Raw genomic sequence first — 23,917 nt, 5'->3', positions numbered from 1 at the left:
GTAGCCAACATGGCTAGCAGTGGAGGTCATTTTGTTAAGTGAAATAAGGCAGGCACAGAAAGACAAATATTGCATGTTCTCACTCATTTGTGGGGCTTTAAAAAAAACGATCTCGTGGAGATAGAGAATAGAATGATAACCCAGGCATGGTGGCTCACGTGTGTAATCCCAGCACTTTGAGAGGCCGAGGTGGGCAGAACACTTGAGGTCAGGAGTTCGAGACCAGCCTGGCTAACATGGTGAAACCCTGTCTCTACTAAAAAGATAAAAATTAGCTGGGTGTGGTGGTGCACATCTGCAATCCCAGCTACTTGGGAGGCTGAGGCAGGAGAATCACATGAACCCAAGAGGTAGAGGTTTCAGTGAGCCGAGATCACGCCACTGAACTCCAGCCTGGGGGACAGAGCTAGACTCCATCTAAAAAAAACAAAAGCTTTTTTTGAGACTTGAATGATAGATATCAGAGGCTGGGAAGGGTGTGATAGAGGGAGGGCGGGATAAAGAGGTTGGTTAATGGGTACAAACATATAGTTAGGTAGAGAAATAAGCCCCAATATTCCATAGCAGAGTAGAGTGACTACTATAGTTAGCAAAAATGTATTGTATATTTCTTTCTCTTTTTGTTTTTTTTTTTGAAACAATATCTGTCTCCATCGCCCAGGTTGGAGTGCAGTGGCCCAATCTTAGCTCACTGCAACACCTCCCAGGCTCAAGCCATCCTCCTGCCTCAGCCTCCCAAGTAGCTGGGATTACAGGCATGCACCACGACGTCCAGCTAATTTTTGTTGTTGTCATTGCAGTTGTTGGAGATGGAGTCTCGCTCTGTCTCCCAGGCTGGAGTGCAGTGGCACGATCTTGGCTCACTACAACCTCTGCCTCCTGAGTTCCAGTGATTCTCCTGCCTCAGCCTCCTGAGTAGCTGGGACTACAGGCATGTGCCACCACGCCCAGGTAATATTTTTGTATTTTTAGTAGAGATGGAGTTTCCCCATGTTAGCCAGGCTGGTCTTGAACTCCTGACTTCAAGTGATCCGTCCGCCTCGACCTCTCAAAGTGCTGGGATTACAGGTGTAAGCCACTGCGCCCGGACCTAATTTTTGTATTTTTTGTAGAGATTGAGGTTTCATCAGGTTGGTCAGGCTGGTCTCGAACTCCTGACCTCAAGTGATCTGCCCACCCCAGCCCCGCAAAGTGCTGGGGTTATAGGCGGGAGCCACCGTGCCTGGCTTGTATATTTCAAAGTAGCTAGCAGGAAGGACTTGAAATGTTACCTACTCATAGAAATGATAAATACGAGTGATGGATACCCCAAATACCCTGACCTGATCATAACACATTCTGTACACATAACACTCACTTGTACCTCATAAATATGTAAAATATTTCCTGTCAATAAAAAAATAAGTAAAAACAATGTACACTACTCTGGTAACAGGAACACTAAAATCTCAGACTTCACTGCTATACAATTCATCCATGTAATCAAAAACCACTTGTTCCCCAAAAGCTATTGAAAAAAAAATATATATATAAATTTAAAAATAAATAAATAAAAATAAAGCAAAATTGGGATTAGATAGTTCAAAGTTCCTGCCCAGCTCTGACAATCTACAATGGATACCTTTTTTTTTTTTTTTTTTTGAGACGGAGTTTCTCCCTCGTTGCCCAGGCTGGAGAAGTGCAATGGTGTGATCTTGGCTCACCGCAACCTCTGCCTCCCAGGTTCAAGCAATTCTCCTGCCTCAGCCTCCCGAGTAGCTGGGATTACAGGAGTGTGCCACCACGCCCAGCTAATTTTGTATTTTTAGTAGAGACAGGGTTTCTCCATGTTGGTCAGGCTGGTCTCCACCTCCCGACCTCAGGTGATCCACCTGCCTTGTCCTCCCAAAATGCTGAGATTACAGGTATGAGCCACTGCGCCCGGCCAATGGATACCTTTTACCACTGTATCCAGCTCCTGGTTTGTATTTATAAGTTCAGTAAAATCTACACTCTGCTTCTGACAAGGAATGGGGCCACAAATGCAAATACACTTAGCACAGCGCCTCCTGCCAGGGGGTGCTGGATAAAGGGCAGCTATGAAGATGATGAACCCTTAATCAGTCCTTGATCTGACCCAGAGAAGATTGTTTGGAAGGGATAGTCATTCAACCCCTGTTTGCTGAGCACTTACTATGTTCAACGCTCTGAACTCGGCTTAGGGGATCTTGCAAGAAGACAGATAAGGTCTCTCTCTCTCTCTCTCTCTCTTTTTTTTTTTCAGACAGAGTCTTGCTCTGTTGCCCAGGCTGGAGTGCAGTGGCATGATCTCGGCTCACTGTAACTTCCGCCTCCCAGGTTAAAGCGAATCTCCTATCTCAGCCTCCTGAGTAGCTGGGATTACAGGAGCGCGCCAGCACGCCCAGCTAATTTTTGTATTTTTAGTAGAGATGGAGTTTCACCATATTGGTCAGGCTGGTCTTGAACTCCTGACCTCAGGTGATCCACCTGCCTTGTCCTCCCAAGGTGCTGGGATTACAGGTGTGAGCCACCGCGCCCAGCCGACAGATAAGATCTCTATTCCCCAGGGGTACAACAAGGTCCAGCGCGCAATGAATCCAGAGAGGGAAATGAGCAGTGAAGGACAGCAAAAGGGGTCATGTGATGGAAATGACTACAGACCCCTGATTTAGATTGGAGTCCGGGTGGGCAGAGCTCTCTGAGGAGGTGACATTTGAGCTGGGATCTGAAGGGGCATAGCTAGTGCAAAGGCCCCGGGGCAGGAGAGAAAGCAACATGCGCCAAGGACAGACAGAGGCCAAGGTGGCCAGAGCCTGGAGAACAAGAGAGGATGGCAGTGGGGGATGAAACCTACAGGTGCTGAGGCCAGCGTGAGTGTGGTTTTTGGTCTAAGAACCAGGGAAGTCATAGGCCCTGTGAGTAGGGGGCGACAGAGCCAGTTTACAGGTTGCAAGCTGTTAGCCAGGATCTATTTCTCTAGGGGTCCCTTTGGGGGACTCGGAAGAGAGGCTGTCCCCTCCTCTGCCCCAATCCAACCTCTGCTCCTTCCTGGCTGGGTAAAGTGAGACTTCCTCACACAAAGTGTGCTTTACTTTCTTGGGGGCATGGGGTATGGAGAGTGAACCAGGCCTCTGAAAGTCATGATCCTCTCTCTAGAAGTTGCTCCCTCACCCCCTGACAATTTCACTCCCTGTTCTAGGACCTCCATGGACTCCCAGTTGCCCACCCAGGGACCCCAGCTGGGAAGTCCTGAATCAGCCTGCCTTCCCTGGGACCAAGACCTAGACAATCCTATCCCTGCCTGTTCCATCGCCTTCAGATGGAGGCTATCTTTGAAGTGCCTGTGGCCAGCTGTGACGGGCCCTACCCACAGGCCACCACGCCCGGCTGCCCAGAGGAATGGAATCACAGCCAGTGGCTGGGCAGCTAAAAGTAGCTGTGCCCATGGCAACAGTCATCTGAGATGAGCTTCCTCCCCACCTGGCCTCAGGTTTCTGGCCCAGAGAGAATTCCAGAAGAGCCTCATTGAAGGTCCCTGGCAGGGTGGGGCCCCGGTGTCTGGGACAAAAGCTTGCTATTCTCAGGACCAGGGTGGACAGAGCCACTGATTGTCTGCAGCCTCTTTGTGTCCAGTCTCTGTGGCTTCTTGGTAAATGGGGGGAGATGTGATTTCATGGGGAACCTGGAAGACCATCAGACCCTGCCTCCTCCCTGCTGTGTGACCATGGGGAGGTTCCTTCACCTCTCTGGGCGTGCTTCCTCTCGTGCAGCTGGATGGAGCTCATGAAGGCAGAGCCCTACACAGTGCCTCTGGCACACAGCAAGCAGTGCATAAATGCATACGTGTTAGCCCTGGTGCTTCCCCTGCCCTTTCCTCCCTAGTTTCCTGTGTTTTTCCTTCTTTTCGTCATGATTTGAGCCCATGTGTGGCATTCACTGGGGAAAGTGCAAAGAAGGCAGACCAGAATGTGTCTCCATATCTCCCACCCCACCCCTACTCCCTGATCTCATCCTAGGGGGTGTGAACAGGGACCCCCCTCGGTGGTGAGGGTCCTGAGGCACACAGGACAGTGGGAAGCGGTTGCTTAGTGGCTGAAAGGTGCAGTTGGAATTCAGACAATCCTGGATTTGAATCCTGATGGCACCATTGGCAGGTATCTATCTCCTGGGGCAAACGGCTTTCACTGTGTGGAGCCTCAGTTTGTCTGTCTGCAAAAGGTAGGGGAGAAGACCCGCCCACAGGAGGGGTGGATGAGATGAAGATGATGGGGAGGAGGGAAGAGGGGTTGAGAGGCTGGTGCAGGAGGGGCTGAGAGGCTGGGATTTGCAGGGGTCCAACCCCACATGGACCCCTGTGAGGTCCCACTCCAGGCCCCTAGGGACCCAGACATTAACTCTTGGCCTAAATCAACCCCCAGCTGGGCTAAGGGGAGGGGCGGGGTTAGGGAGGGGACATGGAATGAAGGAAGGGAGAGAGCAGGGGCAGGACAGCAGGGAATGTGGGGAAGGAGAGGAAAGAAGTTTCTGCCTGGGGAGTGAGGAGGAGAGCTATGCTTGCTGTCTTTTGGACTCAGTAGTTCCCATTTATAAAACGGGCACAATCAAATGGGGAAACTGATGCTCACTTCACAGGTTGCTGGGAAGGGAGATGTGAAGGAACATAAGGGAGAGCACTGGGTAAAGCTGGAAGCGCTTGGGTGGGAGGGCACGTGAAGTTAGTCTTGGAGGAGGCGGGGCCCCATTGTGGGACTATTTATTGAACAGTTACTGTGTTCCCTACTGCCCAGCACTCACAAGCCCTATTGTGTTTAATCCCTACAACCTGAAGAGGCAGGGGAGGTTACTGCTTTCATTTTACAGATGAGAGAAGCAAGACTCAGAGAGGCAAAGTCACCTGCCCTAAGTCACAGCTTAGAAGTGTGATAGAGCCACACCCAATCATTTTGATCCTAGAGATCATGTCTTCTTCCTCCTCCTCCTCCTCTTCTTCTTCTTCTTTTTTTTTTTCTTTTTTTGTAGAAGTGGGTTCTCACTATGTTGCCTAGGCTGCTCTTGAACTCCTGGCCTCAAGCGTTTCTCTTGCCTCAGCCTCCCAAAGTGCTCGGATGACAGGCATGAGCCACTGTACCTGGCTGTCTTCTTCTTTTTTTAAAAAGAAAATTTCACAACAGCTTTATTAAAATAGTCATATACCATACAATTCACCCACTTAAAGTATACTCTTCAATGGTTTTTATTTTATTTATTTATTTAATTTTTAAAGTTTTTTGAGTCTCACTCTGTTGCGCAGGCTGGAGTGCAATGACGTGATCTTGGCTCACTGCAACCTCCGCCTCCCAGGTTCAAGCGATTCCCCTGCTTCAGCCTCCTGAGTAGCTGGGATTACAGGCGCGCATTACCATGCCCGACTAATTTTTGTATTTTTAGTAGCGATGGGGTTTCACCATGTTGGCCAGGCTGGTCTGGAACTCCTGACCTCATGATCCTCCCACCTTGGCCTCCCAAAGTGCTGGGATTACAGGCATGAGCCACGGTGCCCGGCCTTCAGTGGTTTTTAGTATAGTCATACATATGAGCAACCATCACCAGTCAATTTTAGAATATTTGCATCATCCTATTTGGTTGGGTGTGGTGGTATGCACCTGTAGTCCCAGCTACTCAGGAGGCTGAGGTGAGAGAATGGTTTGAACCCAGGAGTTAGAGGGTGCAGTGAGCTGTGGTTGCACTGCTGCACTCCAGCCTGTGCGACAGAAAAAGATAAAGAAAACCCATACCCTTTAGCTATTACCCTTGGCCCCCCAACTCCTCCCTTCCCCCCAGCCCCGGACAACCACTCATCTCTTTTCTGTTTCTATAGATTTGCCTCTTCTGGCCATTTCATATAAATAGAATTATGTAATATGTGGCCTTTTGTGTCTGGCCACTCAGCATCCTGCTTCCAAGGTTCATCCATGTTGTTGCATGACTCAGTAGCCATTCATTTTATTGCCAAATAGTATTCCATTGTGTGGATATACTGTGTTTGTTTATCCATTGAGAATTTGAGTCGTTTTCTTTTTTTGGCTATTATGAATAATGCTGCTATGAACATTCAAGTTTTTCTATGGACATAAGTTTTCGTTTCTCTTGGTTATGTTTCTGGGGTGGAATTGCTGGGTTATATGGGAACTCTAGATTTTTTTTTTTTTTTTTTGAGACAGGATCTCACTCTGTTGCCCAGGCTGGAGTGCAGTGGCACAATCTCAGCTCACTGCAGCCTCCGCCTCCTGGGCTTAAGCAATTCTTGTGCCTCAACCTCCTGAGTAGCTGGGATTACAGGTGCCCGCCATCACGCCCGGCTAATTTTTGTATTTTTTTGTTAGAGATGGGGTTTCACCGTGTTGGCCAGGCTGGTCTCGAACTCCTGGCCTCAAGTGATCCACCCGCCTTGACCTCCCAAAGTGTTGGGATTACAGGCGGGAGCCACCGTGCCTGGCAGTAACTCTAGATTTAATATTTGGAGGAACTGCCAGACTGTTTTCCATAGCAGCCACTCCGTTACACATTCCCACCATCAGTGCGCGAAGATTCCAGCTTCTCCACTTCCTCACCCACACTTATGGTCTGTCTTTTTGAGATCATATTCTTTTTTTTTTTTTCCTAGTCAGGGTCTCACTTTGTTGCCCAGGCTGGAGTGTAGCTGCCCGAACACAGCTCACTGCAGCATTGACCTCTGGGGCTCAAGTGATTCTCCTGCCTCAGCCTCCCCAAATGCTATGATTACAGGTGTGTGCCACCGCACCTGGCCAATAAAATATTCCTACTGGTCATGCTACACTGTAGAGTCTGCTGGGCTTGGGTTCAAATCTTACCAGCTGTGGGATCTCAGACAAGTGGCCTCTTTGTGTCATTATCTATAAAATGGTGGAAGAATTCCTCCTTTCCAGGCTATCAAAAGATGAACTGAGTTAGTGGCAGGATCAGGACTATGCCAACTGTAAAGTGAGGTGCACGTGTCTTGTTTTTATAACTGGGTACCCTGGGTATAAAGTCCCTGAGATCCTGACCTGTCTGGCTCACCAATCTCTCCCCAGCATCTGGCACTGGACCTGGCATACAGTAAGCACTTGGTAAATGCAGACCCTTGGCTGCTGCCCAGGAACCTTTCTTAGGGGAGATAGCTGAGTCCACCTGGGGCAGTCCAGGAGCTGCGTGGAGAGCAAGGCTGAGCCCCACCTGTGGCTGCCACATGACTCACAGCCAATGCTAAGGGCCTTGAAAGTTTTTCCTTCCCTAAGAGGAAACGTTATTTCTGGCTAGGCACAGTGGCTCATTCCTGTAATCCCAACGTTTTGAGAGGCCAGGTTATGAGGATCACTTGAGCACAAGAGTTTGAGACCAGCTTGGGCAGCATAGCGAGATCCCACCTGTACAAAAAATAAAATTTAAAAAGCCAGCCTTGGTGACATGCACCTATAGTCCCAGCTATTCAGGAGGCTGAGGCGGGAGGATCGCTAGAACCTAGGAATTTGAGGCTGCAGTGAGCTATGATCAGGCAACTGCACTACAGCCTGGGCTACAGAGCAATACCCTTTCTCTCTCTAAAAATAAAAAAAAGATTAAAAATTAAGCTTAAAAAGTACATTCATATTGTTGTGTAACCATCATTCATCTCCAGAACTCTTTGCATCTTGCAAAACTGAAACCCTATGCCCAACAAGCAGCAACCTCCCATTCTCCTCTCCCCCAGCTCCATCAACAACCAGGACATTTTTTTTTTTTTTTTTTTTGAGATGGAGTCGCTCTCTGTTGCCCAGGCTGGAGTGCAGTGGTGCGATCTCTGCTCACTGCAACCTCCCTCTCCCAGGTTCAAGCAATTCTCCTGTCTCAGCCTCCCAAGTAGCTGGGATTACAGGTGCCCGCCACCCCGCCCAACTAATTTTTGTATTTTTAGTGGAGACGGGGTTTCACCATGTTGGCCAGGCTGGTCTCGAACTCCTGACCTCAGGTGATCCGCCCACCTCAGCCTCCCAAAGTGCTGGGATTACAGGCATGAGCCACTTCGCCTGACCATCAACCAGTATTTTTAAAGCACCTACTAAGTGCCAGGTGCTAGACGTGTAGTCATGAACACGTTCCCTTGCTTCATGGACACTGGTACCCATTTTTTAGGTGAGGAAACAGGCACAGAGAGAGAGGGAGGCTCTTGCCCACAGCTCCCACCACAGCTCCTTCTCCCATCAGCAGTAGGGCAGGATTTGAACCCCGGTGTCTGGTGCAGAGGCCAAGCTCCAGCTGCTTAGCCCAAGATGAGTCACTTCCCTGCATAGGGGCCTCAGTTGCCCCATCTGTGAAATGGGGATCAGGGAAGAGTTGGGTTAGAGATGCTGATGCTGAGGGCTCAGGCCCCTTGTCTCTGAGCTTAGAGAAGAGGAAGTCACCATCCCTGGCCCCATCTCCTCCAGTTCCAGTCCCCAGTATCAGCCTCCTTATGGCTGGAATCACCCTTGCCATTTTCTTTGAAATTGAGACAGGCCTTTCTGCAAAAATGGGTCCCAGACTCACTCCTCCACCCTCAACCTGGCCCAGCCCCAGCCCCAGCCCCAGCCCTGAGGGCCCCCAGCAGATAGCTGTCTGTCAGGGAGGTGTGAGGGGCCCTGTGTTTACCTTCCTCTCCACTGCCAGACATCTGCCTGTTTACTCTGGACCCTCAGAGGGGTCTTTCCCACCCCAACCCCCACCATGGAGGGAGCAGCTTTTGGAGAGGCCACACTCCTCTCCAAGCCTCAGTTTCCCATTTGCAAAATGGGTACAGCAAACCCTACCTCACAGCCTGTTGCAAGAAAAGTTTACTTGGCGATACTTCTCCCTCTCACCCCCTACGCTTCTGTGCTCAGTGAGTTAATTATTAGGGTTTGTTTCTTTGTAAATGTTTCACACTGGAGGTGAACACTTCACTCCTATGCATGGGTACACACACACACACTCTCTGTCTCTTTCTCTCTCTCTCTCTCCCCCCAGCAATTCTAAAATTTCACTTTTCAGCTGTTGGACCTCAGGGGAGATGCTGCTATTTTCAAGCTGAGGAGGAAGGATCTACCCCACAGTCCCTGAGTCGGCTCAATTTAGTGAAATCACTAATGATGAAAATGGCATGGCTCTGGGCCGGGGGCGGTGGCTCACACCTGTAATCCCAACACTTTGGGAGGCCAAAGTGGGAGGATCACCTGAGGTCAGGGGTTCGAGACCAGCCTGGCCAACATGGTGAAACCCTATCTCTACTAAAAATACAAAAAATTAGCCTGGCGTGGTGGTGCACGCCTATAATCCCAGCCCCCAGGAGGCTGAGGCAGGAGAATCGCTTGAACTCAAGAGGCAGAGGTTGCAGTGAGCTGAGATCGCACCCCTGTACCCCAGCCGGGGCGACAGAGTGAGACTCTGTCTCAAAAAAAAAAAAAAAAAAAAAAAAGGCTCTGCATAGCCTGGATGCTCCCAGCATCTTCACTGTGACTGTGACGTGAGGACTTTTGTATGCCCCACTCTACAGGGGGATGTAGAGGCACTGAGGCACAAAGGTGAAGGGACTTGCATAGGGCTGCTGGGTTAGGGAGTCACAGAGCCAAGCTGTGGGCCCACTGGGCTTTCCAACCACCCTGGAGGAAGTGAGCTGCCCATCCTGTGGAGGTATTCAAGTGGACTCAGCACTGGGTAGAGGGTATGGCTATGTGTTGGGGCCCACCTTTGTTATCTGATAAAATACATGGGTGGGTGTGGTGGCTCATGCCTATAGTCTCAGTGCTTTGGGAGACTGAAGTGGGAGGATCACTTGAGGCCAGGAGTTGGAGACCAGCCTGCACAACATAGTGAGACCCCTCCCCTCCCCCACCCCCCCTTCTACAAAAAAATAAAAATTAGTGGGGTGTGGTGGTGCATGCCTGTACTCCCAGCTGCTCAGGAGGCTGAGGTGGGAGGATCACTTGAGGCCAGGAGTTTGAGACTGTAGTGAGCCGTGATCGTGCCACTGCACTTCAACCTGGGTGACGAAGGGAGAACATGTATCAATAATAATAATAAATAAACAAAAACGCATTGAGCCAGGCACGGCGACTCACACCTCTAATCCCAGCACTTTGGGAGGCCGAGGTGGGTAGATCGCTTGAGCCCTGGAGTTTGAGACCAGCCTAGGCAACATAGTGAGACCCTATCTCTGCAAAAAATTTAAATAAAATTAGCCAAGCGTGGTGATAGGCGTCTGTGGTCCCAGTTACTGGGGAGGCTGATACAGGAGGATTGCTTGAACGCTGGTGGTTGAGGCTGCAGTGATTCCTGATCACGCCACCGCACTCCAGCCTGGGCAACAGAGTGAGACCCTGTCTCAAAAACAACAGCAACAAAACATTGATTGCCTACTCCGAGGCAGGCTTCGCTGTAAGCACTGGGTGAAGACCAAGGAGAGCAGCTCACATCTATTTACCCTGGAACCATCTCTATGGGCCATACCTGAGGGTAGGGACCTCCTTCATCGCCTCGGAGGGAATTGTCTGCTAAATGAATGAATGAGCAAACAAGTGGAGGACTCGGCCGGGACGCCCATGAACAGATTAGGACACAGTCCCAGGGCGGCCCGAAATCACGGAGCAAGATCGAATCGGACCCGATTCCAACCAGAGCCCTCTCCAAAGACCGTCTGCCGCTCTATCCAGGGATCGCGACGCCCATTTTCCAGGCGAGGAAACTGAGGCCCTGGCCCCGCACCTCCCCCGCAGGGGAGGCCCTCGCTGGGCGGGCGGGGTGCGAGCGGGGGCCGCCCCTTCTAGGGCCTGCGCTCGGCGGGGTCCGCGGGCCGGCGGGTGGGCGGGGAGCAGGCCGGGGGCGGCGCGCGGCTGGAACCTGAGCCAGCGGAGGAGGGATCCGCGGGCTGACGGGCGCCGGGCGGGCCGGCCGGGATTCAGGAAGCGCGGAGCTCCCGGCCGCCGGCGCCCAGCCGTCCCGGAGGTGAGTGGGGCCCGGGCCCGGGAGGGGCGGCCCAGCCGAGGTCCCCTCCCACCCCTGGGGACATCTCCGTGGCCCATCCGGCTCCGGGGTGTCCCGAGGCTCGAAAGTGCGGGCCGGGGGCGCGGGAGGCGGGAGGCGCGAGGTTCCGCAGGCGCCAGCCTCTCCGCTAAGTGCCCTTGGGCCGGACATCGGCTCTTTGGGCCTCGGTTTTATCACCTGTGAAATGGGCACCAACGTGGGGCCTGGGGTAAGCAGGTCTAGGGGTAGGGCGGTTCGGTTCCCTGAGACCCCAAGCCACGGAACCAAAGCCCTGGAGCCCTCCAGCCCACCTTAGGAGACTTGGAAGAGGGATTTCGGGAGACCCAAGGTTTGCCCTTGGCCTCTGAGCATGTCGGAGGGAATTTGGAGTCTGGAGCTTCCAAAGGCTTCTTCTTGGTTACTGAGTCCCGGAGAGACGGCTGTTTCCTCCAAGAGGCATGAAAATCTTTAACCTCTAGTTCTGCCCTGGACTCTCAGGACGTCGGGGGGGCGGGTGGCGGGGGTGGGGGTGGGGAGGGGGAGAGAGAGACTCCCACACTCCCCGCTTGCCTGGAAACACCAACCGCAGACACATTCATCGAGCCACCCACTGCCCCAGCCTGCCCCAGCTGTTCCTTCTGTCTGTCCTCTCTGTTTTGCAGATGGGGAAACTGAGGCTTAGGTCGGGGATCTAGACAATTGGGATTTAAACCCAGGGGCTGTCCAGCCCCAAAGCCCTTCCCACCACACCAGGTGGCCTGTCCTGGGGCCAGCTCTGCACACAGGGCCTAGTGCCCTCAGGGTGCTTGGGAATTGGCAGGGCAGAGGTGGGCCCTGTGGCTGTTCTGGCTCAGCTTCTAAAACAAGGGCCTCTGCTGGGGGCAGGGGGGCCGTGAACCCCTGAAATGCTAGGCAGATACCCTGTGGGAGCTTTGTTCTGGGATGCTAAGAACGGCTTGAGGATTTAAGCTTTGCCAATTTGGCTCCAGAGCAAGGGCAGAGGGTAAGTCGGGACTGGCTCCTGAGGAGGGTGACGAGGTGGGCTTTTGGGGGAACACGGGTAGAATGGTCAGGCCTGGGTCATCTGCGAGGCTAAGAGTGGGCCTGTGTGGGGCCCGGGGTGTGCTCTGCAGTCCCCTGCTGTGTGACCTTGGCCTGGTCCCTTAGCTGTCTGAGCCTCTGTGTTCTCTCCTCTGTAATACTGGGGTGCCTGAGGGCAAGCCCCCAGGGCTGTCGTGAGAAGCCATGACCTTCCAGGAACCTGGCACAGCCACTGTTGGCTGCCATCATCGTTTTACCAGTTGTTGTTGCCCCAAACATTTCTTAACAAAGAGGGTGAAAAGAGTCAATTGGCCATTTCCACATTTCTCTAGTTCATTCTGTCTGAAGCACGATGGGAACCAGAAAGGCTGGACACCCACCTTGATTGGTGAATTGCAGGGGGAAGGGGTCCAAGACACAAATGGCAAATGGCAGTCATAGTTCAGGGCGGTTCACTTTGTAAGACCAAGGTGGGGCTGTTTTGAAATGGAGGTAAACACGGAATGGTTGCCTGAACAAAAAGGGTGTGATGCCCCCGGGAGGGATGTTTCACATGAGCTCCTGTGAGGATGGCTGGGATTCCCCAAGTGAAACCCAGACACCTTATATCTGGGGAAGGGGCTGTGGAGGTTCCTCCTGCCTCATCTGGTGCCACCTGGGCCTCTGCCACTTACTCCCTCCTCCAGCAAATGCTCTCTGCAAGCTCACCCGTGCCAGCTCTGGGCTGGCCACTGGAGTACTGAGATGCTTCGAATCCCAGCTTTGCTGTAGCCTGAGGGGTGTGAAGGCAAGAAGGATTTTCCCTTGTGGCCTCCCGGGGAGGAGCTGCCACACCTGACTTGTGGGCATCTAGCAAGGTGTGCATGGATGGCCAACGCTTAGTAAATGTATGCTGTGGAATGGATGGCGTGAGGGGAGAATGCCGTAGGGTAGGAGGACTGGCCCAGGAAGGACCCACGAGGTCTTGGTCAAGGTAGTGTTTGAGCCGCACCTTAAAGAATAAACGCAGAAGTAGAGGAAAGAGTATTCAGGCAAAGACAATGGCACTAGCAGAGACATGACTTTTACCTGTTACCAGGTGGCTACACCTGGGGTTTATAGAGCAGAGAAATCGTTCTGTTTGTCTGGAGTTTGTGACGTGACTGGAAAGGGTGAGGGATCAGACAGTCAGGGGCTAAGTCAGACCCAGAGGCCCAGAAGTCCTGCCTGGGAGTGACACAGTTGTTTGTGTGTTCTAGAAAGGTCCCTCTGGCTGCAGAGTGGGAAAGATTGGAGGAGCTCAGACAGAGAGGCTGGCCCCAAGGCTGGGGAAGTCATCCAAGCTCCGAGTGAGAGGGGCAACTGGAAGGAGATGTAGGAGGGAAGGAAACACACAAGACTGAGCCTCATGTGCCTGGCTCATAGTAGGTGCTCAGTCAGTATCTATGGCATGGTTGTCTGAACAAATACTTTTGAGATGGTCAAAGTCCTTTGAGTTCGTTCCTCTGTTCCTAGGGGGATGGGGTCCACATGAAGTGGGTGTCTCTACCCCATGCAGGCCCTTGACCCTGCTGTCTGCCTCAGTTTCCCCCATTTGACTTTGGGAAAGACATTCCAGTCCATTCTCCAAATTATAGGGACCCAGGTAACAGCTCCTCTTGTTGTCCCAGATAGGGTCTGGGGAGCCAAGATAACATTTATTTCATGGCAGTGGGCCCTCTGGAATGCTCTACATCGCCAATTTGGAGCAGAATTCACCTGTTAAAGATTAATTCAGATCTCTTGAGATAAGTGGCCGCTGTTCTGAACTCTGGGTACAAGGTTCTGTCTGGCTTTAGCTAACCCTGGGTTGCATTAACAATTATTATGATGGTGGCAAGTCTTTATTGAGCACTTACTGTGTGCCAAACACTGAGCCAAGCACTCTCAGGACATTTGGATACAAAACTATTTTTGTCTCTATTTTTTCAGAGGGCAGAATGAGGTCTACAGGGTGAAATCGCTTGCCTAGATTCTCTCAGCTGAGAAGGGGCACAGCTGGGACCTGAATCCCATTTGTGTGATTGCAAATCCATCCCTTCACCTGTAAGGTAGCCCGTCCCCATTTGTCTGGACCCTCACTGGGGTGCCTGGGGTCATGGGGGAGCTACTCTGCAGTCCAGAGATAGGAACCTGAATTGGCCGGGTGCGGTGGCCCACACCCGTAATCCCAACACTTTGGGAGGCCGAGGCGGGTGGATCGGTCGAGCCCGTGAGTTCGAGACCAGCCTGGGCAACATGGTGAAACCCTGTCTCTAGAAAAAATACAAAAATTAGCCGAACATGGTAGCACGCACATGTAGTGCCAGCTACTTGAGAGGCTGAGGTGGGAGGATCGCTTAAGCCCAGGAGTCAGAGGTTGCAGTGAACTGCGATTGTGCCACTGCACTCCAGAGTGAGAGATCCTGTCTCAAAACAAACAAAGAACCTGAATTGCAGACAGGCCTGGGCTTAAACTGCATCCGCATGTGTAAGACAGGCCTGCTAGTCCCCCCTGGAGGAGCTCAGGGAAGCCACCTGGTCTCTCTGGGCTTCCATTTCCTCCTCTGTCAAAGGGACTCTCATCCCACTTTGCAGGGATGCTCCAAGGCACGTGGATGGGGCTCTGAAGCACAGCTCTTCTGCCTCAGCCTGTGTCAGCTCCCCTTGTCCCCAAGCCCATTCCAGGCCATGTTTTCTTCCAGCTCATCCCCCAGACATCCTCAGAGAGCCCCTCCATGCCAGGTGGGCGGGTGGAAGGTATTGGGGGCAAAGCTAGACTTGCATTTGGGCAAATAATGATATGTTTTCAGCAATGAAATATTTATGAGCATTGACTGAGCGCCAGGAGCCGTCAACTTTTTTTACTTTACTGATTTAATGCTTAAAAACTAGGGCTGGAGCCCAGCTGCCCAGGTTCAAATGCCAGCTTCCCATAAGTTCCATTATTCCTTTGGCCTCAGTTTCCTCATCTGGACAATGGGGATAAGGTAATGCCTGCCTTGCTGGGAGGTTGTGGACAGTCTTCAGCACAACCTTGAGTGTTTAGTTTAAAACCAGCATCTATTGCCTGATGTTCACTTTTTATTTTTACTTATTATTTTTAGAGACAGGGTCTCAGTCTGTCGCTCAGGCTGGAATGCAGTGGTGTGATCATAGCTCACAGCAGCCTCGAACTCCTGCACTCAAGTGATCCTCCTACTTCAGCCTCCCAAGTAGTTGGGACACACCCAGCTAATTAAAAAAAGTTTTTTTTCAGAGACAGGGTCTCACTATGTTGCCCAGGCTGGTCTCGAACTCCAGAGCTCAAGTAATCCTCCTGCCTTGGCCTCCCAAAGTGCTCAGATTACAGGCGTGAGGGCTGATGTTCATTTTGATGGTGTCACAGCTTCCCCACTGCTGGGGGGGTGGGCAGGGGCAGGAATGCTGAGCCCCATTTTACAGCTGAGGAAATCGAGACTCAAAGAGGAAGCAATTTACCCAGGGATGCCCAGCTGGATCATGGTAGAGCTGGAGCTGGAAGCCAGATCTGAGTGACACTGGTGTCCTTGGGTCCATGAAAAGCCCAGTGGCCAGCTTAGCTTCTTGTGTGGAAAGCTACGGTAGGCTCACCCATCTTGGCGTCTGAGCCACCTCAGCTTACTTCCCAGCTCCGCCAGTTGCTGCTCTGTGACCTCAGGAAGTGGCTTAACCTCTCTGTTCCTGGGCTTTGCTGAGGTCAGAGCTCTGCCAACTTGAGGAGGGATTTGGGTTATTCTGGCTGCCGCTCTTGTCCTGGCCTGGGCTCCTTCTGCCTCAGGTGCCCTTGCGTCCCATGAGCTGGCACCCCAGTGGCTGGACAGGAATGAGGAAGGGACAGGGCCTCATTTCAATGTGACTCTGACTTCATTCCCACCCCTAGCCCCTTCCTGACCATTGGTTTCCCCTTTCTGCCCCGAGCCCTGGCCACTGCTGGCTGTGTGACCCCAAGGAGGTCACATCAGTTCTCTGAGCATGTTTCCTCATCGGTGAGGGAGGATCACACAAGACCACGCCAGGCGCACAGGAAGCCCTTGCAGGTCTCCAGATGAGGTCAGGGCATTGGAAAGGCCACAGAAGGAGGCGGGGGCTCAGGGGACAGACAGGCGGGCCATTGACTAAAAGGGAATAACCTTCTATTTCTTTGGTTAGTGAGTAACAGCTGCCCCTCCTGTCCACCCACCCTGCCCCTTGCACAAAGAGCTCCTCAGTCTCACCGGGCGCCCGTTTTCCCCTGAGGGTGGAGCGGCCTGGGTTCCACCCGGTTGACCGAGTGGGCTGGCCACCTTCTGGGACCATTCCCTGTGTGTGTGTTTGTGTATGTGTGTATGTGTGTGCATATTGATGTGCATGTGTAGGTGTGTCTATGTGTGTATGTGTCTGTGTGTATATGTATGTCTATTTGTGTATGTGTATGTGTGTATATATGTGTATGTGTGTATATGTATGACTATATGTTTATGTGTATGTATGTGTATATATGTTTGTGTGTATATGTATGTCTATGTGTATGTGTGTGCATATGTGTATGTATATACGTGTGTATGTGTGTATGTGAATGTCTATGTGTGCATGTGTGTATGTATGTTTGTGTGTATGTATGTTTGTGTGTATATGTATGTATGTGTATATGTGTATTGTGTGTATGTCTGTGTATATGCGTGTAATGTGTATATGTATTTGTGTGTATTGTGTGTATGTGTGTGTTTATGGAGGGTGGGTTCCGTGGGCTTTGGGCTGAGACCCCAGCAGGTGAGGGTGGGACAGGGGGCCTGGGGTTGACTGACCCATGGGTCTGGCGCACTCCTGTCCCCGCTTGGCACACAGGAGGGGCTCAGGAATACCTGTAGATAGAGCGAAGGGATGAATGAAGGAAGGAATGAGTGACTGGACAAGCCAGCCAGGCAAGGGCATCAGAAGGAAGCACCTGCTCAGATACAGGCTCTGGCTCTGAGACCGAGTGTGCTTGAGTGAGTGTCCTGGTCTTGTTGAGCCTCAATTTCGTCATCTATAAAATGGGCTCACGATAGTTGTCCTCATGAGAGGTGTTGGTCTTATAGGCCAGAAAACCCTACACATAGTAGGTGCTCAGTAAGCTGTCTGTTAAAAGATGGAAGGGAGGAAGCTAATTCGTTAGTTGGGCAGAGGTTCGCTTTGGAGACCTGTCTGCCCTGGAGAGAATGACTAAGCCCGTCTTTCACTCCTTCCCTCTGTGTTCATTCATTCATTCATTCATTCATCCAGCAAATACATCTTGAGCAGCTGCTATGTGCCAGGCCCTGTTCCAGGCATCTGGGCCTCAGCAGTTACCAGAAGGGAGTCCCTCCGCCCTAGAGCTTTTGTCTGAGTGACATCATTCCACATGCAGTGCTTTGAGGCCACTTTGTGAGACTCTGATACCCACAATGACAAGTAATCCAGTAGTGGGAACTGTGATGAGCTCCCTTTTACAGGAGAGGAAACTGAAGCTCGGAGAGGTCAAGTGATCCGTCTGGGGCCACAGAGTTACTAAATGGCAAAGTCAAGATTCAGACTCCCAGACTGTCACCACTGTGCCATCCTGTCCTGCTAAGTTCCAAGGGACATGGCGTTGAGAAGGGGGGTCCTAGGGAGAGGGCATGGTAGCCCCCAAAGGGATGAATGAACTCAAATGGATTTAAAAGCAGATGGTTGGAAGTCTAGCCACATTCACTTCCTATAGTGTTGTGGCCTCAGTTAAATCTCGTTCTTTCTGATCCTCAGTTTGTTCATCTGTGAAACGATAACAGTAACACCTACCTCAAATGAGAGAGAAATGTGAAAGTGCTTAGCATATAATAGGTACTGGATAAACGTCAGCCCTTACCTCCTTTCTCCGGGGACTGACTTTATACATCTGGGAATGGAGACAATAATATTTAATCTCTATAGTTATTATTTGGATTAAAATAAATAGAAGGGGTCAGGCATGGTGGTTCATGCCTGTAATCACAACACTTTGGGAGGCCAAGGTGGGTGGATCACGTGAGCCCAGGCATTAGAGACTAGCCTGGGCAGTATAGTGAGACCCCATCTTTACAAAAAATAAATTTTAAAAGTAGGCATGGTGGTACATGCCTGTGGTCCCAGTTTCTGGAGAGGCTGAGGTGGGAGGATTGCTTAAGCCTGGGAGGTTGAGGCTGCAGTGAGCTATGATTGTACCACTGCACTCCAGCCTGGGTGACAAAGCCATACCCTGTCTCAAAACAAAAAACAACCAAATGGGAGGTGCTGTGTGAAGTGTGCCATGGAGGGTAGGCATTACTGATGGTACATTGCAGGCATTAGCCTCAGTCATAATTCCAAGCAGTTAACCCCTGAGGCAGCAGCCTACTGTTGGCACAGACTGGTGTTGAGGTGGGCTGGGACAGAGGAAGGATCTCAAACTGGTTTTCTGATGCCTCGGGCTCGCTTCCCCGACTCCTGCCCCATCCACTCATAACGGGCGTCTGCCCTCTTCCCCCTCCTCTGATTTGGCAAACTCGGGACTTTTGCTCCTAGAAGTGGGGTAGAGGAATGTATGCATGGACAAGTGTCCTGTCCCTTCTGGTCCTTAGTCTCCCAGCTGGGAGGCAGCCCTTGTCCTGACAGCCTTCCAAAAGTGACGGAAGATGGAAATGAGGTGGCGAGGAAACCCTTTCCAAAGGTGAGGTCTCTGCAGTCACGAGCCCTGGTTTTGGAGCCGGGAAGTCTGGGCTCCAGTGCCTCCCCAGTTCTGACCTCCCTGGACCTCAATGTCATCATCCCCCACTCCCCACTGCAAACTGAGGGAATGTTAGCAAGAATGGCAAAGCAGCCATTGAACATCCTTATCTGTAAAATGGGGGTAATAATTACTACAACCTGGGTGGGGTTAAGCCATATTTGCTCCACAGTTATTTGGTGTACAGTAAATTCATGCTTTAAACTAAAAAATAAGTTCAAGTTCATTGAACACTTGGTGTTTGTCAGGCACTGCACTGAAGGCTTGAATTATCACATTTAATCCTCACAATAGCTCTTTGGGGTAGGAGCTGTTATTTTATTTTTTAATATTTTAAAAAATAAATAAATTTATTTATTTTTTGTAGAGATGGGATCTCACCATGTTGCCCAGGCTGGTCTCGAACTCCTGGGCTCAAGCGATCCTCCCACCTTGGCCTGCCAAAGTGTTGGGATTACAGGTGTGAGCCACTGCACCCAGCCCTATTTTTTAGTTTAAAGCATGAATGTACTATACACTAAATAACTATGGAGCAAATACGGCTTAACCCCACCCAGGTCGTAGTAATTATTACTCCCATTTTACAGATAAGGAAACCAAGGCCCAGAGATGAGATGTGACTTGCGCAAGACCATACGGCCAGTGAGTGGCCGATGAGATGTAGAGCATTGATCAGGCAAAGTTCTGAGACTATAGAATCCTCTGTGGAGTTCTCCGTGGCTGTGACCGTCCTCTAGGAGAGGGGCTAGGCCAGAAAGAAGGCAGGCCTAAGGTTTTGTTTTGTTGAGATGGAGTCTCGCTCTTGTCGCCCACGCTGGAGTGCAGTGGTGCTATCTCCGCTCACTGCAGTCTCTGCCTCCTGGGTTCAAGCGATTCCCATGCCTCAGCCTCCCGAGTAGCTGGGATCACAGGCACCCGCCACCACACCCGGCTAATTTTTGTATTTTTAGTAGAGATGGGGTTTCACCATGTTGGCCAGTCTGGTCTTGAACTTCTGACCTCAAGTGATCCGCCCACCTCGGCCTCCCAAAGTGCTGGGATTACAGGCGTGAGCCACCACGCCCGGCTTGACTAAGATTTTGACACCTCCCTCCTCCGGGGCTGGAGCTGAGTAGTATGTTCTCAAGCAGGGCTGGCTGAGAGGGTGGAATCCTGGGGCTATGCTCTGATGGGAAGGAAGCGAGATAAGGGAAGAAGGACCTGGAGCCTCCTGGGGTAGTGACTTTGTATCCTCGAGCCCCTACTATGTGCCAGACTCTGTTTGAAACCCTTTATGTGGCTGGGCGTGGTGGCTGACGCCTGTAATCCCAGCATTTTGAGAGGCTGAGGCGGTCGGATCACCTGAGGTCAGGAGTTCGAGACCAGCCTGGCCAACATGGTGAAACCCCGTCTCTACCAAAAATACAAAAATTAGCTGGCGCAGTGGCGGGCGCCTGTATTCCCAGCTACTAGAGAGGCTGAGGCAGGAGGATTGCTTGAACCTGGAAGACGGAGGTTGCAGTGAGCCAAGATTGTGCCACTTACACTCTAGCCTGGGTGACAGAGCAAGATCCTGTCACACACACACACACACACACACACACACACACACACACACACGAAAGAAAAAAAGGAAACCCTTTATGTGTGCTTAATCTCTGTGACATTGCCATGTTGCAACAAGGAAACTGAGGTTCTGGGAGGGAAGTGACCTGCCTGAGGTCACTAAGCCTGGAAGGGTCATTTAGATGTAATTCACATACTCATAACTCAGTCTTTTAAAACGTACAATTCAGTTGGTTTCTTAGTGTATTCAGAGTTGTATAGACATCAGCACTATCTCATTCCAGAACATTTTCATCACCCCAAAAAAGGACTCTGTACCCATTAGCAGTCACCACTCCCCACTCCCAGCCCCTGGCAACAACTAATCTGCTTTCTGTCTCTATGGATTTGCCTGTTCTGGGCATTTCATATAAATGAAATCCTGCAATATGTGGCCTTTTGTGTCTGCAAGGTGTATGCTCTTAACCATTAAGCCACACCGCTTCTTGGTGGCTCCTTCCCAGGGGCTGGGACCCTTGGAAATGACTTGGTCCCTGTGAAAGCTCAGAGGGGCATCTGTGTGTGCTGTCAGCCGGCCTCCCTCCAGCCAAGGGCTTGCAGAATGACCAAATGACTGCCGTGGCCATGCTGGCCTTGCCCTCCATGGGGCCCGGTGAGTCACCCCAGACGTGCCCTGCCTGGGTGGTGTGAGTGCATGGGGTGGGGGCCCAGCAGGACACTGGGGCTCTGTCTGTCCTGGACAGGCGGCCACTATGCAGCAAACAGGAAGCGGGCTGGGCCGAGACCTGCTAGGTAAATACAGGCTGGCCAGGGAAGGTGCTGGGCATGGCATGATGCCCCTCTACTGCTGCCGCCTGCCAAGGGCCTGGGAGCTGTGGGTAGCCTGGCAGGCAGAAGTTTTTGCCTGGCCAAGGAGCTGAGCTCCCAGCCGGCTGTTCCCAGCAGCCACCACTTCGAGGTGGCTGCCGGAGTCTACCTCCAAGGCTCTGGATCTGGCCGCTCTGCCTTCTCTAGGAGTCATTGCCTTCCTTGGTCCTCAGTCCTTTTGTTCATCTGTTTCCCTAATGATACTAATAAGTAGTACACCGATACTGATGATTCCAACAGCAGCCATTCTTGACTGAATGCATGCTCTGTACCAGGCACTGAGCTCAGTGTTTTGCATGCTTTATCTCATTTAACCCAAACGACAGTTCCCTTGGGGTAGGTGCTAGGATCATTGCCATTTTACAGGTGAGGAAACTGAGGCATGGGAAGGCCAGGTGACTTGCCCAGAGCTGGTGAACTAGCGGTTCACCAGGGACTGCGATCCACCCCCCACTCCATTCTTTCTCCAGCTCCTCCCTCCCAGAGTTCCCTTGTCTTTGTAAAGTGTCCATCAAAGGCGCAGGTCCCGGGGATGCGTGGGTTCTAATCCTGCCTCTCCCTTTCTGGAGCAAGGCAATGCCAGACAAGTGACTTCGCCTCTCTGAGCCTCAGTTTTCTTACCTGGAAGGTGGGGAGGGGATGGACAGGTCTGGGACTTTCTCTCTAGTAACGGCAAAGCTCAGAGTCCTTGTCTTCCTAGTACCTTCCTATCCACATGTCCCCTGCAAGACTGATGGGGAATGGCAGGCACTCACAGTTGTGTTTATTTGAGGGTACTACAGGAAGTGGGTGTCCCCCAAATTGGCCAAGGAGCCCCAGGATGGAGGGAGGTAGAAGCACACTGGGTCTGTCTGGGAGCCTGAGCACCTTCTCTGTGGGCTCCTTCCAACACATGGATTCCAACCCCCACCCACCTCCCCGCTGCCCACCCACTCACCCATCTCTTTTCCTGCTTTCCTTCTCCCTGTGCCCCAGGCCACACCATTCCTCTGTGCACCCTGCACTTTCCCCTCCACACCTTTGTCCTTGACACCTCCTCTGCCCTTTATCTTCCTCCTCCTCACAGCCTCTCCCCCTTCGCGTCAGGATTCTGGCTGCCCTTGCTCTGCAACCCCACCTGGAACTTCAGGTCCCTGGTCTTACAGCCTAAAAAAAACAAATATTCATTGACACCTCATTTTGCTTCAGCACCATGCTGAATGCTGGGGACACAGGGGACACGAAATAGTCCCTACCACATGGAACTAAAACTCTGGAGGCGAAGAGAGAAGATGAACCAAAGAATAATATATAGGCTGGACGTGGTGGCTCATGCCTATAATCCCAACACTTTGGGAGGCTGAGGCGGGTGGATCACCTGAGGTCAGGAGTTCAAGACCAGACTGACCAACATGTCAAAACCCTGTCTCTACTAAAAATACGAAAAATTAGCCGGGTGTGGTGGCGCATGCCTGTAATCCCAGCTACTCAAGGAGGCTGAGGCATGAGAATTGCTTGAACCTGGGAGGCAGAGGTTGCAGTGAGCTGAGATCATGCCACTGCACTCCAACCTGGGCAACAGAGCGAGACTCTTTTGAAAAAAAAATACATATATAGGAAAGTCTAATCGTGGGAAGTGCTGTAAAGGAAGGCACATGTTACTCTAAGAGTAAAGAGCAAGGGAAACAGGAGGGCTTTTCAGAGGAAGTGCCCTTTAAGATGAGGCCTGAGGAGTAAGTGGGAGCCAGCCAGCGAAGGGAAGGGCATTCCAGGCAGAGGGAACAGCCTAGGCAAAGTACTGGAGGCAGGAAGAGCCATCTGCCTTCCCTCCTGGACTGTGAGTTCTCTGAGGTTCCACACTTTTATGTCTCCCCTGTGCCCTGCAAACAGGTGCCACTGCCTTGATGCCTGGTGGAATGAATTGATTCCAGAAGGGAGGGAACTGGGAGAAACCAGCTCCCTGGAATCCTACCCGCTGGGGCAGAGCAGGCTTGCACGCCCAAACTTGCCCCCAGATTTAAGCAGCTTTCCTTGGTCACGTAATCAGGAGGATGGGATTTGACAAATGTGTGCCAGGGTTTCCATGAGATCAGGCAAAGCCGCGGGTAACCCCGAGGATGGGCCCCTTTTTCCACCCTCCGCAAATTGGGGCATGGGGTTGGAGCCAGAGACCTCCACTGCCGTTGAATCCAGGATTCTCAGAGAGAAGGCATCTGTTGTGCAATCTGCTGTTTATTGAGGCTTTCTTTATGCCAGGCACTTGACTCAACGTGTATACCTCTCACAACGACCCTATTACGATCCTTTAATAGGGCAGCTGAGGGCCGGGCGCGGTGGCTCACGCCTGTAATCCCAGCACTTTGGGAGGCTGAAGTGGGCGGATCATGAGGTCAAGAGATCAAGACCATCCTGGCTAACACCGTGAAACCCCATCTGTACTAAAAAAATACAAAAAATTAGGCGGACTTCGTGGCGGGCACCTATAGTCCCAGCTACACAGGAGGCTGAGGCAGGAGAATGGCGTGAACCCAGGAGGTGGAGCTTGCAGTGAGCGGAGATGCGCCACTGCACTCCAGCCTGGGCAACAGAGCGAGACTCCGTCTCAAAAAAAAAAAAAAAAATAGGGCAGCTGAAGAAAGTGAAGATCAGAGAGGTTGGGTAACTTGCTCAAGCTCACCCAGCAAATGAACTGTGGGTCTGGGATCTGACCCTCTGGTCTGCCTGACGTCAAAATGCTCTCTCACTCTGTGCCCCACC

At 51.7% G+C, this 23,917-nt stretch overlaps 1 protein-coding gene across 1 annotated transcript in view; it reads left to right on the top strand.

Moving 5' to 3' along the window:
- Window positions 1-10,922: 10,922 nt before the first annotated feature.
- Window positions 10,923-23,917, top strand: part of TRPV4 (transient receptor potential cation channel subfamily V member 4) — a 50,306-nt gene continuing 37,311 nt past the window's right edge. Inside the window, exon 1 of the mRNA XM_030821346.1 lies at window positions 10,923-10,974. The gene's annotated coding sequence lies outside the window, so the exon portion shown is untranslated. The remainder of the gene's footprint in view (window positions 10,975-23,917) is intronic.

This window comes from Nomascus leucogenys, chromosome 10, assembly GCF_006542625.1.
Source record: "Nomascus leucogenys isolate Asia chromosome 10, Asia_NLE_v1, whole genome shotgun sequence".
NCBI lineage: Eukaryota > Metazoa > Chordata > Mammalia > Primates > Hylobatidae > Nomascus > Nomascus leucogenys.
The sequence above is the reverse complement of the archived record's forward strand: the minus strand, read 5'-3'. Positions and strand labels throughout refer to the sequence as shown.